Raw genomic sequence first — 16,434 nt, 5'->3', positions numbered from 1 at the left:
GCCTCGGTGTCTTCTGCTGCCAGGTCCCTTTCCCCAGCTGGATTTGTTCTGTGCCCTCTGCACGAAGACTTGCTGAATGTCGACCCTTCGCCTCTTCCCAGATCTTTCCTTATTTATCCCCCTCTCCTACTCTTTCATGTTCTTTACTGAAAGTTGTCAGAATTGAAATGGAATCAGGCCGGGAGGTGGTGGCACACACCTTTAATCCCAGCATTTGGGAGGCAGAGGCAGGCTTATTTCTGAGTTCGAGGCCAGCCTGGTCTACAGAGTGAGTTCCAGGACAGCCAGGGCTACACAGAAAAACCCTGTCTCGAAACAAACAAACAAACAAACAAACAAACAAAAACAAAAGAAACAAAACCAAACCAAAACAAAAAAGAAATGGAAACATTCCTGTTAAACCCTAATCAAATAATAATTAAATAATTGATAAATAAACGATTAATTAAATAAATAATAGTTAATAACTAAATAAATGAGGTCATGAAGGCGGGCACTCCAGTCTATCTCGATAAGGACCCTCACAAGCAACTACCAGAGCCACAAGCTCACAGGAGTGCTCTCGGTTTTGAAGTCACTTTTATTTATTTTACTTTATGTGTATGAATGTTCTGCCTGCATGCACGTCTGTGTACCCCATCTTAGTCCCTATTGGATCCCTGGAACTGGGGTTACGGATGGTCTTGGGCCACCACCTGGGTGCTGGGAGTCAAACCTGGATCCTCTAGAAGAGCAACAAGCGCTCTCAGTAAGCCTCCCTCCGGCCCTCACACAAAATATTTACTGTGACATCTGCCCCATATTTCCTTCTCAGTCTTGGACTCACACTACCCCACGCATGTAGGGGAGCAGCCTTGGCTCCAGATCCCCCATTTTCCCACTCAGGGTGTCTGGGTGCTGCTGGTTGGAAGGATGCAGCGAAGTCTGGGATGGGTGGTATCTACAGGATCACGCTTGGGCTGGGAGTTGGGAGTCGGGGGTGGGTGGTGTGCTGGGGGGACTGAGGGGTCGGGGTGGGGGAAGGCCTTTTCCAAGGATGCCAGTGTTGTGCCCTTTCAGTGCTTGTAGCTGATACTCAATGAAACAGCTATCTTAGACAATTTTCAGTGAAATAGCTTATATGCATACACTTTATTCAGGATGACCGAGGCTGTGTATGAACCTTGAAGCGGGGAAGAAGTTTACAGGGCGACTGTAAAATCATTCACTAGATTAAGTGTGAATGGCTCATTTGTAGGGAGAGGCATTTCAGGAATCCCAGCTACTCCCTGGGCAGGTTCTTATCTGGAAATAGGAAGTTGAATCTGTAGATTTGTCAAAGGCAGTGTGACATTCTCAGGTAGAGGGTGTGGGGCTGGGCTCACCGAGGTCAGAGAAGGGGAGGCCCTACTGGAGACGGGGAGCCTCCATTTTGCTCCAAGCTCAGGGGAGCTCTGTAGACCCAGCAGACTACAGCCTTAGTAGCAAGGCTACTGCTGCCTGCTTCCCTGGCTGCCACTCCTGGTAGTCAAAGGTAATTGTCTCCAAATGAGTTCTGTAATCCTCCACGTACCTTTAAGTCCTCTTGTCTTCCAGGCTAGTGAGATGGGTCAGTGTGTAACACTGCCTGCTGTTATCTCAGGAACCCATGTAGTGGGAGAAAAAACCAACTCCCACAAGCTGCCCTATGACTGCCACACACCCTGTGGCAATGTGTCCCACCCATATACCATGCAAACGTAAAATAATAACAAGACAGAACTCCCGCGGCTCCCTTGAGTGACACACACAGTTAATTACATGCATGCATGTTCGTACCCATGGCAACTTTCTTCCCCTGGGTCTGCTCCTTCAGAGTCTCTTTCTCTAGTTATTCTAGGGTGCCACTTCCTTCCCGAGAATTCCAATTTCCCTGATCTGTTACATTTCTCAGTTTCTCTTTCAGGATTTTACTGTGCTAGATAATGTGTACTTTTTCATTTAAGGTGGTAGGAAGGAGAAATGTCAGTTTGGAGAAAAATAATTCAAACTTCAATGTCTGCGTTCTGCTCTGAAAGGCACACTAGGAAGTAAATCACCTGTGGAAATCAGTCCTTTGAAAACTGAGTATTTACCTCTCTAAAGCACGGAGAGAAACACCATGCAGGGTTTCATCATGACGGTGTGCTCTCTCTTGTCATCTCTGAATTCTGTGGGAAGAACTTTCCTTAGTTTGGAGGGAGTTTTATTGTCCATTGGTTTTCCACATCTTTCTTCTCAAGAGCTCCTTTTGATCTTAGTCTTTTTCCCTGACATTTAATTTTCAAAGCACAAACTATATCCATCTCTTAAAAGTGCAAAGTCCAGTTACTGCTGTCTTTATCAGGGAAAGAGAGCTATCCCGTAGGCAGGGTCTCAGTTAGGGTGGGATTCAAAGCCTTAGGTGGGTTCGTGGACTAGGGAGCAACACAGCCATGGGAAACGAGAATGATGATGTCACCATCATTTGTTGTAATTCTATCTATCTATCTATCTATCATCTATCTATCTATCTATCTATCTATCTATCTATCTATCTATCTATAATCTATCTATCATCTATCTATTTATCTATCTATCTATCTATAATCTATCTATCATCTATCTATCTATCTATCTATCTATCTATCTATCTATCGTAGGCCTAGATTTTTCAAAACCTAAGGGTTCTGGGGATGAAACTCAGGTCATCGGCTTGGTTCTTTATCCTCCTAAGAGATCTCATCAGCCTGGATCCCATTTTCTTCTAAACAGTTCATGATGCATATATATTCTGGGAACTCAAAGGACAGGGGCCCCGTGGCAGTGGGTAACTAATAACTAACAGGGAGGAGTAGGGGAACCAGTAACAACTATGATGAGAGTAGGAGGTGAGGTATTTTAGAGTAAAAAGAAAAATGACCAGTGTCTGTCTCGGCTAAAAGTTGGATGTGTCCTTAAAAATGTTGTCAGCCTCATTCTTGACAGAGACCAGAGATACCGGAAGCACCTAAGCCAAAAGTTTGTCTGGTTTCCTCAAGGCCAGAGGCTGGAGAAGTCAAGAGATGTGGTTTTTCTTATCTCTTTTCCCTAAAGGACTCCTTCTCTGGAACCCAGACTGGGGAAGTGACCAACCCTTGAATAAAACCTGGACTGATGAGAAATCCCCTGGGCTCCCTTCCTCCATCCACAGCTGCCTTATGAACTCCAAGGCACTGAGGCTCAGTGGTTTTCTACTTCTGGGGACTCCTCCTGCTCTGCACGAGACGAGCTCTATGGCAGAGAGAATATTGATGATACCTCAGAACAGTTGTTACCTAACAAGAGCCGTAGAAGAGACAAGATCTGGGGTGGGGGTGGGGGGGTTATAGTGGCTTTAAGATTATGGCGGCAGTTTCTCCAGCCTGAAGATGCTGCACTCACACCTTCCCAGGAGAAGACTCAACATTCTTGAGCATAAAGCAGTTACTGTAGCAGAAATTAACTATGGAAACTCTGGCATTTGTGTGTAATGGAGAAAATGAGAGCACTTGAGGCAAAGAGATTGGTTAAAGGAAAGAAGTTGTTACAATGTAACATTGGTTAAAGGAAAGAAGTTGTTATAATGTAACAGTACACAGACCGTCAGAGCACAGTGTTTCCAGATGCTGGAACTAAGCAGAAATGGGGGCCAGGGTGGAAGAGAGGGGAAAGAGAACAAGGAAAACAGTATTTCAGAATTTCCAGTCCTTTCATTAACGCCATAGATTATCCACAATATGGTGGGTGCAATCGGTCTTAATTATTGGCCTAGACTTCCTGGATCCTACCACAGACAGGAGTCAGTATGTCTGGGGGAATTAACTGTTATTACAAGCTCCACCCACATTTAATTCTTTGTGCAGAGGCAAGAGGTCCTGCCTGACCAGGGGGTATTGTGTGGGCAGGGAAAAATGGTCCCAGGGTTTGGAGAGATGGCTCAGCTGTTAAGGGCACTGGCTGCTGTTGCTGAGATCTGAGTCTAATTCCCAGCATACACATAGCAGCTTACAACTACCCATAGCTTCAGTGCCAGGGGATCCAGTGCCATCTGTGGGCACCTGCAGACACATGGTACACATAAACTCATGCAGGCACATATACATGCATACATACATAGATAAATAAATAAATAAATAAATAAATAAATAAATAAAATGCCTCTTTAAAAAGATACTTACTATTGTTTAAGCCATGAGATAGTAGTGAAGCATTATGGGAGATAGGCATGATTATATGTATATGTATGTGTATGGTATATGTATATGATGTATATACACATGCACATGTAATATATGATATATATGCATATGCATGTGATGTATATATATAATTTTAAAAAAATGAATGAATGAATGAATTAATTAATTAATTAATTAATTGCAAGCCTTGAAGGCCAGGCCAGGCACAGTCCTGTCGGCTGTTCTTGCTTTGTAAACTTTGGAGTGTATTTATGTACTTTCCTTGCTCCCAGCTTCCTTAGAGAATATCCTGATTTTTGGCTGCAGCATATTCTAGTGTCAAGTAGAATTCTAGAAGGGCTTTGATTTGGAAAAAGCAGCCTTGTGTGTGGGAGCCTGGAACATCCGGAACACCTAAAGTGTCCCACAGAATCAAGAGATAGTGAGGCTATACTCATGACAGTTTCAGTGAGGTAAAAGGATTTAAAAATTTACTCATGATAATTTTTACACCCCCACTCCCATATCTTGTAGCTGTGTCCTGAACTCTAATGTAATTTTCCAATGAACGATATGGGATATGGAAAACGTGCTACGATATAGATCTCCAGCCCGACTTCCTGTCCGTTCACTCCTCATAGTGAAGTCAGCTATAGTGTCAGAGTGTCCTGTGGCTTGTGGACATAGCTCTGATAGGGACAAGAATTTCTGTACTGCACGTTACGAAGACATGCTGGTCCTGCGTCCTCTAGGAAGACCTGTAGGAGCACAGTACTAGTACCACAGCACACACACACCCCGTTGGTGCTTTGCTCACAGTTAACTCCGGCCTAGTCCATGACTACTGGAGAAAGTCAGCTTGAGATCAGCAGACACTAAGTTGCCTGAGCATTTCTAGGGGAGACTAAGGTTAGATATCCAGATGGGGAGGGAAGGCTATGGTGATTGGTAACACAGAGACCACACGTGTAGACAAGGCTAGCCACCTGGCCAGAGGGGACTGTGGTAACCTCCTAAGGGACTCAGGGCACACTCTAAGTCATATTATTTTGTCTTGTCAATAGAATTGTTTTTCCAAAGACCAGAAAAATAGGCACCAATGTTTCCTTAAGTCTACGAGCAAACTTTATCTCTGGCCTTGAGCTTTCTTTTAGTGATATTCTGCCTAACAGTTGTAAAAAAAAATTTTTTTTAACTTCATTTCTAATTAAGAGTATACTTTGAATATGTCCTAGGTCTGTATGGCATTTTCTGTCTAAAACAGTATGAGGCAAGGCTTAATTCATCCTTAGGATTCTTGGGTATAACAGAGTATGAGACCCATGCCAAAGTTAGATTTGGGGTCTCTGTGTTACATTTTTGAGATGAATACACAGACACCATGGTGCCAGCCGCCACAGTGAGCCCAGCGGTGAGTCTATCCAGAGCGCCCTGCAAGCACCTCACCTTCCCTTGCATCTTTTTCTTTGTCCTGTGAAGAAAGAAACTGTTTGCTGTCCTCAGTGCTTCAGGGAAACAGATGCCTTTTGTAGCTCAGACTACAACCGCAAGGTTAACATATAAATAACATGTTTTATGTTATATAAAAACACAAAATAACAGAGTTTTGCTATTCTGTGTATTTCTCTACCTTCTGCCTTCTCTCTTCTAGGTGGTTGTCCACCTCTAAAGCCTCTCTCTCTCTCTCTCTCTCTCTCTCTCTCTCTCTCTCTCTAATCCAAGTCTCAATGAAGCGGACCCAAGACCTATGGTTTAACCATATAGACAGTTGATCTTAATTTATCACATGATGCCACAGATGTAACTAAGATTCAAACATTCTTGAAGTAAGTTTAAAAATTTATTATATTGTTCTGTCTCATGATGCTAGAAAAGAAAATAATCTAAAAAGCAACCAGCAGGAGGGGGTGCGGCAAAACATAAAAAGAATGCAAATAATGTTTTTTGTAAATATCTTAGTGATTGGGTTTGTTTGGTTTGTTGTTTTGTTTTTTTCCAAGACAGGGTTTCTCTGTGTAGCCTTCCCTGTCCACGAACTCACTCTGTAGACCAGGCTGGCCTCCAACTCAGAAATCCGTCTGCCTCTGCCTCCCAAGTGCTGGGATTAAAGGTGTGCACCGTTACTGCCCGGCTCAGCTTGCTGTCTTATAGAACCCAGGACTACCAGCCCAGGGCTGGCATCACCCACAACGGGCCCTCCCGCCTTGATCATTTATTGAGAAAATGCCTTACAGCTGGATCTCATGGAGTCATTTCTTCAAGGGAGGCTCCTTTCTCTGTGATAACTCCAGCTTGTGTCAGGTTGATACACAAAACCAGCCAGTACATACTTCTCTGCTGCTTAAAACTGACAAAAGAGTTCATTGACACTAACTCCTTACCATCTGACACGTGCCCTGCTTCCAAGTGTAGGGTCAGATTAGAACACTGGGGCAGGTCTCATTCCAGAGATACGGGAAAAATCAAAACTAAATCGCCAGATAGCTAATCAACAATAATTTAAAAAACATTTAATTCTTATTTATTTTATGTGTACTCCTGTTTTGCTTGCATGTACAGCAGCATCGACGGCACAGGGGTGAGGAGTTGCAGACAGCACATGGGCGAGTTGCAGACGGCACAGGGGTGAGGAGTTGCAGACAGCACATGGGCGAGTTGCAGACGGCACGTGGGCGAGTTGCAGATGGCACATGGGTGAGTTGCAGACGGCACATGGGCGAGTTGCAGACGGCACAGGGGCGAGTTGCAGAGGGCCATGAGCCATCATGTAGGTGCTGGGAATTGGACTGGGTCTTCTGCAAGAGCAATCGGTGCTCTTAAATGCTGAGCCATCTTTCCAGCCCCCTGCTGATCAAGAATATTTTTAAATAATTGTTTAAAGACAGGGGAAAACTGGATTAAAAGCCCTCGCATTGGACAGGACAGTCCATGTTTGTCATCTCAGCACTGGGGAGGCCGAGACGAGAGCACCCTGAGGTTGAGGCTCGCCTGAGCTTCCTTAAGAACCTGTCTCAAAGCAAACCGCAAAGACAGAGTCCGCTTGTGCCGAATGGTTCTTACGTCCGTTACAAGCTACTGTGTTCTTACCTCAGCTCCTACTGGTGTTGTTTGTGGTAGCTGTTGCAGACTCAGACATATTTCAAACATTTTCAACCACATCATAACTTCCTACAGTATTCTATATAATATATATATTATGTATTATGCATTATATTAGATATTGTGTATTATATATTATGTATAATATTATGTATTATATATTATAGTATATAGCATATAGCATATATATATCCAGAGAATTTTCATTTTATTACTGGGAAGAAACTCTACTGATATTGGCCAGGTGATGCAGATCTTTGCATAAACAGCAATCTCCGTTTGTCAAGCAAAAGACACTACACTGTTGATTTTATTTAAACATGATTTTATCTGTGACCCTGGGAAATGATAAGGGGCGAGAGGGATGGATAGAAGCCACTTTTATTCTGTTATACAAACCCATTTGGCTGGGTGGTGGTGGCGCACACCTTTAATCCCAGCGTTTGGGAGGCAGAGGCAGGTGGATTTCTGAGTTCAAGGCCAACCTGTTCTACAGAGTGAGTTCCAGGACAGTCAGGGCTACACAGGGAAACTCTGTCTCAAAAAAAATAATAAACAAACAAGCACACAAATATAATAAATAAATAAATAAATAAACCATTTGTTACTTTACACACTATAACAGACTCTGAACATGTATGTTCTTAGTGGTTTAGCATGTGCATGGTGCTAATGGATTGTTTGTCCTGAGTTAACCCTTGGCCGCCAGCCCGGATGGTCCTGGGGGACCTGGGCCGGCTTGGTTCCAGGAGACACTCGTCACGTTGAGATTCAAGATGTGCCTGAGTCCAGGGAATGAGGAAAGAGTGAGTGTAAGAGAAAGAAAACAGGACAGGGCCAAGCATGAGGAGCCTGTCCTGAGCAGGGGGAGTCTGAGCTCCAGAAGGGTCACTCCCCTGCCTCCCTGGGAAGCAGGCTGGACAGAGAAGAGCGGGGCAGGGTTGTGTGTTACAAAAGCCCAGGCAGTTGGACTAAGCCAGCTCACACAACGATCCCCAGAATGAACAGACTCTCGAGGACATAAAGAGACATAAAATACCATTTAGTGCCCTGAGGGAAGAAAAGCACATATTTTCAGGATAATGAGGCAGTTTATACAGGAAGACCACACATTTCTAGGGGAAAGAAAATCAGCAGTATAATGTCTTTTTTGTTTGTTTGTTTGTTTGTTTGTTTGTTTTTCGAGACAGGGTTTCTCTGTGGAGCCCTCGCTGTCCCTGGAACTCGTTCGGTAGACCAGGCCACACTTGAACTCACAGAGGTCTGCCTGTGTCTGCCTCCCTAGTGCTTGGGATTAAAGGCATGTCCCACCACTCCCTGCCATTTTATATCTTCCATGAAGTGATTTTTTAAAAAAGATTCATTTATTTATTTTATGTATGTGAGTACACTGTTGCTCTCTTCAGACACACCAGAAGAAGGCATCGGGTCCCATTACAGATGGTCGTGAGCCACCATGCGGTTGCTGGGAATTGAACTCAGGACCTCTGGAAGAGCAGTCAGGGCTCTTAACCGCTCAGTCATCTCTCCAGCTCCATGACATGATACTTTAAAAACATAAAAGTTAAGGAAGATAATTTTTAAAGTAGTAAATTTTTATTATTTTTTTGCAATTTTAAATTTGATTATATTTACTGCTATTCCACATTTTTCCAAGACTCATCCCCACGTCCCTATGTCCCAACTTTGTGTTCTTTTTTGTTGATGTTATTAAGTCTTGGAGTCTAACTTGTGCTACCTTTAGATTCCTGGGCGTGAGGCCATCAGTTGGAGCATAGTGACAGCCCCTCCGGGAGCCACAGCCTTAAAGAAACAGATTCTCCCCAGAAACCATGAGCAGTGCAGGGCTGACTCCTCAGTTAGGGGTGGGGCTCATGAGCTCTCAGCTCTGAGCGGGAATGTGGGCAGCCTTGCTCTCGGGCACCACAACAGGAACCACAGCTGCTGTGAGCTCACAACACCGCGAATGGTCCTGCGGTGTCCAGAAGACAGTTTCACTCCAGCCCTTCCTGACCTCTGGCTCGTCCAATCCTTCTACCCCTCCTCCACAACGGTCCTGAGCCTTGGAGAAGGGGTGAGATATAAGTTTCTCATTTGTGACTGATCAACCACAGACACTTCTTCTTTATAGCTCGACTAGTTATAACCTTTGTGCTAACCGCCATCTACTATGCAAAAACAAAAACAAAAACAAAATACAAAAAACCTTTTCTGATGAAATCTGAGAGCTGCTCTAATCTGTTGATACAAATTTAGAGGGCGGTTCCATACTGTGTCCATTTAGCAAACCAGTTCTTGGCCAGATGTACAGTAGCAGACATGTTGCCTCCTGTGGAACAGGCCTTAGAGCCAACTGGAGAGCAATTGGTTACTGCTACAATATTCATACCACAGTTGTACCAGTGGGCATATCTTACCACCTCAGTCATTATTGTTCACAGTGTCACAGCTGGTAAACCCTTGGTGACTTTTTTTCTTCCTGTATAGTACCTCCTAATACTAATGTTAGATTAGGGGTGATTGAAGCAACCTGAGTATAAAAGGAAGAGGCGACTGATTTCAACAAAGGCAGATTGCCCTGCTAGAACAGCGAGGGGCAATGGTTTCTCTATGGGAGTGGAGACTGTTTGCTGGGGCGCAGAGGACTTGACGGTTTCATAAGAGAACTTTTGAAGTGGAAAGTTTTATCTGTAGATTTGTTATTTGTAGTCTCAGGGCTGAGCCATGCCAGACATTTTTATCATATATTGACCTTGTCGTTGGGAGTTTTCCAGCTTTTGGCTGACCACAGATTTCCTTATTATGCTGGTTTTCTTGTCGGCAGGCAGTCTTATTGTGCTGAGTCAGGAGCTTTCCGACTTCTCTGGGGAGGCCTTTGTTTCAGGTCATTAGGCCTTCAACTGTGAAAGCTCACAGGCAGCGAACAAACTTCTCGGTCAGGACTAACTTGATTTCTACATGCCTAGTGCCAGCGTGTGTGGTGGGGTTGTCCCTCAGACTGTGGCAGGAAACCAAGAACAACAGTGATAAGATGTGTTGTTTCAGAGTCTCCAGGGTTCCTCTGACCAACAAACTGAGGGAGCACCGAGGTTTCTGGCTTATCAGCCTATGGCTTATGGGATGAGTGATGGAGATTGGTGATAATGCTTTGATTCAATTGGGAATTTCCGTGTCTAAATGCTAAAGGTCCCCATCCCCAATTTTTGATTTGACCAATTTTTGGTTTTTGATTGACCAATAAAGATGGCAGCAGCCAGTGGCTGGGTAAAGGGAGCTGGAGCAGGACACTTAGACTTGTGGGGGCTGGAATGCAGGGGGAGGAGAAGGAGAAATCTCCATAAAGCATTGGGATGCAGATGGACATAGCTGCTGCAGGAGATAAAGCTCGGAAGCCATTCGAGATTTTGGATAAATGGCCACTGGCCACTTCCCCAGCTGGTCAGGTGGAGGATTAGAAATGCCCAGCCATTGAGCTAGATGGCATATTTAAAATAAGCTAATGTGTGAGTGTCTTTCATTTGTGGATCCAAAGTTTCCCTGGGTGGGTGACTGGAAGCACTACCCTCTAGGAGCATAAAACAGAGTAGCTAAAAACTCTCCCACTACAGATGAGGATAATCCTTTGTACAGGATTAATTATTTATTAATTAATCCTTATTAATTAACTTGTTAATTAAACTCCAATTAAACTTATTTATATAAATGTGTATATATATGTATATGTATACATGCGTGTATTTGTATATGTGTGTATATATATGTGTGTGTATGTATATATATGTATATGTGTATGTGTGTATACATGTGTGTATATATATGTATATGTGCATGCATATGTATATGTGTATATATGTATATGTGTGTATATACATATATGTATATATGTGTGTATGTTTATGTGTGTACATATATATGTATATGTGTGTGCATGTGTTATGTGTATATTTGTGTATGTATGTGTATGTGTATATATGTATAAATGTACATATATGTGTATGTGTATATATGTATATATGTATATGTGTATGTATATATATGTAATGTGTGTATATATGTATATGTGTATATATATGTATATATGTATATGTTTATGTGTGTACATATATGTGTATATGTGTGTATGCATGTCTATATATGTATATTTGTGTATATATATGTATGTGTATGTGTATATATGTGTATGTGTATGTGTATATATATGTGTATATGTGTATTTTTGTATATATATGTATATGTGTATGTGTGTATATATGTATATGTTTATATGTGTGTACATTATATATGTATATGTGTGTATGCATGTGTATATATGTATATTTGTGTGTGTATATGTATGTATATGTGTATGTGCATATATGTGTATGTATATGTATATATATATGTATATGTGTATGTATATATGTATGTGTGTATATATGTATATGTTTATGTGTATACATATATATGTATATGTGTGTATGCATGTGTATGTATGTATATTTGTGTATATATATGTATATGTGTATATGTATATATATATGTGTGTGTGTGTGTGTGTGTGTGTGTGTGTGTGTGTGTGTTCTCTCTTCCCCAGCCTCCAGGGAGATAATTTTTAATGACAGTCATCTTGGAGAAAGGTAGTGGAATGTCTTTCCACTGGGGTCTAGTAAGGATCTTAAAGCAGGTTCAGATAGAAGCAGCCCTTTCAGCCGTCTCAGAGGTGGGAAGGGAAGTCTTCCCCTCACCCTGCCTAGGCTACATATGCAGTCGTTTATTTTTAATGTTCTCTCAAGTACTTTTTAATTTTATTATCTTTTTTTTAATTGAGTTTGTTTTGTGTTGGCTAACTACTCCTGGGCATGTGGCCTGACCTGGAGTGTGGTTTATATACCCAGTGACACACCATAGAGGAACTTATTTCTCTTTTGCCAGCGGGTATCAGTGCAGATGGCTCCTTGGTTAGAGATGGGACCCCGTGTATGTCCTAGGTTGCTGCTGCTCTGTGTGGCTTGGATAGACCTGTGCATGTCCCGTGATGCGACCACAGTCTCCGTGAGTCACCTGTGCATCAGCCCAGCTGGGTCTGGAAGGTGCTGGTTGCATTACCTCTGGCTCTTAGAATCTGTCTGTCTCCTCTTCTGTGGAATTTCCTGAGCCCTGGGGTGGGGTGGGGGAGAGATTTATGACGTCATCCCATTAAGGACTGAGTGTTCACTCCAAGGTCTCTCACTCTCTGCACACTATCCAGTTGTGGGTCTCTGTGTTACTTCTCACTGACCGTGAGATGAGAGCTAAGCCATGGGTATGTTAGACTGTTATTAGGAATCATTTTATTTCAGTGCTCATTTAGCAAAATAATAGTATTTGTTTCCCCACACACACCCTGAGCCAGCGATCTGTGCCGTGTCTCCACAACAGAAACCAATACATCCTTGAAAGCAATCTCTGTAGGCAGACACAACAGAAGATCCTCATTGTTTTATTTAATAGGATGTCGTGACTAAAACGACAACATACTTTTACTATACCAAAAGTAAAGACGTCCTTGCGCAATCACGAATTTCAGTTCCTTTGGAGAGTGACTTTTGGTGTGACTTCCCTGCAGACTCATTCTTTCAACAGTATTCCACAGCACACCACAGGGCCTGTCATGAAGGAGCCCTTCAGAAGCTCCACCAGTCAGTTAATAATCACTGTGAGGTAGCCAGAGGTTTACCTACTGTCAGGTCCCAAAGATGGCTCCCCTTGGTGCTGGCCAGCATGCTGGGGTGCATGCGGGCCTCTGGGCTTTGTCACATACATGGAGCACCTGTGGCTCCTCCCAGTCTCCTCACCCAGGCCTCTCCTCCTCTTCAGCCCTGAGCCGGGGCTTCCCGGGGCAGGCCTTCCCATCTTCCAGCTTCCCTTTCCTATAACACCCCGCCATTTTGACCATGCCATTTTGACTATGCACTCTTGGCTCTCTCTTGAGCTTCCCTCCCTTCCTTTCCCTCCCCTCCTCTCCCCTCCCCTCCCCTTCCCTTCCCTCCCCCCCCTCATGACCTGGTGTATTCCTCTAACCATGTTTAGCCTACTTCTTTCTCCCCCTACTTTAGACTCTTCAGATGTCTCTAGATATATTCTCCCTCAAATCTACATCAAAAACCTCAAGCTCTATACCTTGGAGTGGTCATGTCCATTCTTTATATTCCTATGATACTAGCAACGACATCGTCACCATCCCACCCAAATAATCAGAGAAGAGAAAGCCCGCTGTGATTATAGTTGAATATTTATCTCTGCTGGGCAGTCTTGAAAATTATTTTTCACAGGACTTTGCCATTAGATAACCTTCTCAGTCTGGGTTTTTCTCTTTGAGTCATAAAGCAAGTTCTTGATAAAGACTATTGGAGATATTTTTCAAAGGCAGTTCAAAGTTCCTTGTATTTCAATTTCTCACAGAACCTCAACTTCTTAGGTGAAAAATAAAAGACATGAAAAGGAATGGATTTGGCTGCTCCTACAGATGGTGGAGGAGAAGGTTTATTGTAGACAAAAGGGAGCGCATAGCCAGAGGCAGGGACATCTGGGAGAGTCCAGAGTGAATGTGAACCTGAGTCAGGCAACGTGAGGAGAGGCAGAGAGGTCAGGGGAGAGGAGGCAGAGAGGCCCCACTGACCAAGATGGTGGCCTGGGCCAAGAGACTGGCCAAGAAGCCAGTGTCACCTCTTAGAAAGTGCATCTGCCTAGAACCCACCCATGCTAGTTAATCAGCGTGTGAGGTGCGCCATTGGGCACGCAAAGTGCGGTGGCAGAGTCCTGAGGAGGGCAGGCAGTGAAGCAGAGGGGCAGGATCCTTCTTGTCACTGCTCAGGGGAAGTGTTACGAACAGGAACCTGAGGAGACAGCTCCGTTTGTAGAGTGTTTGCTGCTCAGTCATGAAGCAGGGGGTTCATATCCCCAGCACCCACGTAAAAGCCAGGTGCAGAAGTGTGTGCCTACAATCACAATGTTAGAAGCTTATGCTTCTCTGGAAAGTTTTTGAGAGGCAGTAGTGGGGTTTGGCATGTGGAGGACCCAGATTCCAACTCCTATACTACCTGACTCATCTGGGCGACTGAAACTGGAGTTGAGTCCTTTACACTACAAGAACTTTGTTACAACAGAAGAAAGACTCTTAAGGTTCAGTTTCCTATCAGGGAAACAAACAACCTTACTTGAGTGGCGCTTCCTGTATCAGGGCAACCTGGGCACAATTGCAACAGTGTGTGTGTGGAATTGCTTAGGAGAGTATAATATAATTCCCAGTCAATGTAAACATACCTCAAACGCAAGAGTAAGAGTAAGGGGTTTGCCTTGATTACTGGTGTGAGTGATCCTGCTGCCTTTTTTCGTTATTTTGTTGTTGTTGTAGCGGTGGTGATGGTAGTGTTTTTTAGACAGTCTTTTTTTTTTTTTTTTTTTTTTTTTTTTTTTTTATGAAGTCCAGGGCTGACCTCAAACTCAGGTTCCTCCCACTTCCGCCCCAAAGTACAGAGATTACAGACAGGTGTCATCACACTGGCTATGATAAAGATTCTCAAGGGAACTTATTATCTTATTCTTCTTCCTCAAGCCTAACATCCGTTGGAGAATCTTTCATGAATCAACTAATACTATGACATTGATGGTCGATTTTGCATTGTGATTAAAGAACACAGCCACAATAGAGCACTGTATGGGGATGGGGGGGGATGCTTACAGAGAAGACAAAGCAAGGAATGGGGTGGACGGGTTCTAATTCTAGCTAGACTTGTCTCCGAGACCTTGATGAGGATGGGAAGAGCTAAGAGATTCAGTGAGTGTCTTGTCTGGGGGAAAAACTCACAGAACAAAGGATTAGAGCGAAGGTTATATGGAACATTCCAAAAAAAATGACAGAAAGCCAGAGATGCCGGGCATCTGGATGGCTTTTCAGCTTTTACTCCTGAGTGATCTAGAAAACTATGCAATGTTTAAACAAAGAAGTGGCATGAGGGATTCTTGTGCCTGAAACCCAAGCCTCTGTCTGATTCTGTGTCCATACGACAGTGGGTGAGCTGTGAACCTTTCTGTGCTTCACGTCTGTACCTGATGAAATTGGAATAACGGTGCCTCCTGCATGGTGTTGAGGTGATCATCACCACATGGTGCTGAGATAATCCTCACATGCGTGGGGTTGAGGTAAGCATCACACAAGCTAACATATGGAAAGTACTTAGCAAGTAATCAATGACTGCTACTGATTTTGGTTTTAGCCCCAGAACACAACCTAGCCATTTTCCCAGGTAGTTTTGTGTCTAGTTCCTCTAGGTTCATTCCTTCTATGTGCTGGTTCACCCAGCTGAGCTCACACAGTGTCTTGACTCTGCCACCCGCCTCCTGAAAGTGTGCAAAAGGCCTTGCGGTGTAGGGACATGCACGGTTGTGATGGAGAGATTCCTGGATTCCAAAGAAGTACGGAAGAGCAGTGATTGTCTTGATTCTGCAGATGAAATTTGGGGAAAGAATTCAGGAGCTCACTCATTTTGTAACCCTCCGAGAACTAGGTTGGCATTTAGAGTTTTCACGTTAGAGTTTTCACGTTTCCCATGAGGAAATCATGACAATGACATGTACAGCCACTCCTTTCGTTTCTATTTTTGAGACAGAGGTTTGCTTTGTAGCCTAGGCCTGCCTTGAACTTACAGTCTTCCTACTTCAACCTCTTTAGTGCTGTAATCTACAGGTATTTGCCACCATTCTCGGCCCTAAGGTCACTTCTGGATCTGGGATTCCACAATGTAGTAAATGTCTTTGGGAGATATTAAATACGCTTATTGGTGGGCAGCGTGGGCCACCCATCTCTCTTGTTCCTCCAGAATGAAGCCATGTTCTGGGACCGATTTGTATCATGTCTGCATGTGTGCTCTCTGTTTCATTTGCCTTTTCTGTTTCGCACACAAAGTTTTACACAGGAGGATTCTATCATGCGATGTCTATGATTCACATGCCACTCCTGCCGTGGGCATAGCCCAGAAAACCCAGATGCTGCTGGAGAAAAGGAGGAAGAAAAGAAACAATTTCTGGGAGAGTGGCTTCTGTGCACTGGGAGGCTGTTTTGATGTGCACTTTCTACTCATGAACTCTATGCAGTACAGGGACTAGCATGGGGATTATTATATCTATTTTGCAGGTATGGACC

Source organism: Apodemus sylvaticus, chromosome 11 (genome assembly GCF_947179515.1).
Source record: "Apodemus sylvaticus chromosome 11, mApoSyl1.1, whole genome shotgun sequence".
In the NCBI taxonomy this organism is placed as follows: Eukaryota; Metazoa; Chordata; class Mammalia; order Rodentia; family Muridae; genus Apodemus; species Apodemus sylvaticus.
This window is presented reverse-complemented; position numbering follows the sequence as displayed.